This window comes from Microtus ochrogaster, unplaced genomic scaffold, assembly GCF_000317375.1.
Source record: "Microtus ochrogaster isolate Prairie Vole_2 unplaced genomic scaffold, MicOch1.0 UNK8, whole genome shotgun sequence".
Lineage (NCBI taxonomy): Eukaryota > Metazoa > Chordata > Mammalia > Rodentia > Cricetidae > Microtus > Microtus ochrogaster.
The window spans coordinates 9,648,836-9,649,822 of NW_004949106.1; positions in this window are offsets into that span (position 1 = coordinate 9,648,836).

The following is a 987-nucleotide window of genomic DNA, read 5'->3' on the forward strand; positions in this document are numbered from 1 at the left end:
AGCAGCCAATATTTCTCAATCATGGAAATAACAAAAAGTAAAATGTAGCAGCCTTTAGAAAAGAAACATCGTAAACTGGTCAAAATGCCTACCTCAGTATTAATTTCCACTCCACGGTTAATGTTCTTTATTGTTTAACAAATAACGATTCTACGTTTTTACGCGCATCTGTTTTGTGCGCATCTGTCTGTGTGGTAGGGGTGAGTATACACGTGCAAACCATACATGCAGCGGTCAAGAGCACAGCTTGCGAGACTCAGCTTCTTCCTTCCAACAAGATCTAAATCAGGTCATCAGCCTAGGTGGCAAGACTAGAAATAAAGGAGAACAATCTTTATTGTTGGTCCTGATAAACCTCTCTTGGGATCCCTGGCACCAGTAGCCAGTGCAAGGTACTCATATTTTTAAATAGTCAAATGTGTATGCACCCAGGGAGGTAACTGGTTCATGTGATTTTTCTTTGGCTAACACGAGTAGCCAGTGCTAGACAATCATATGTAAACATAATCAAATGTATATGTTCCCAAGGAAGTGATTGGTTCATGTGATATTTTGATGTATACATTGTTTCTCACTTATTAATTGATATATTTCTTTTATTTTCATTGGAAGTTAAAAATTCTGCCACCCTTAATACTACATTAGCAAATTTCCTAGATATTTTCCTACCTATATTACATATATAGGTAAGATAAAGTGGTGGTAAATGCATTTTATTGAATGAATCGGTGCATAATTTAGTGTGCAAAGACAGTTTATATGAAACCCATGTGTCCTCAAATATTTAGCATTATGTTTGGAGGAGCAACAAATTATTCTTGACAGTATAGTTCGACAGTCCTGTTATCAGGTCCATGAGACTGTGGGGCTGATCTATCGGGAGCTCACCAAGGCCAGCTGGACTGTGACTGAAAAAGCGTGGGATAAAATCGGAATCTCTGAACATGGTGAACAATGAGGGCTGATGAGAAGCCAAGGACAATGGCA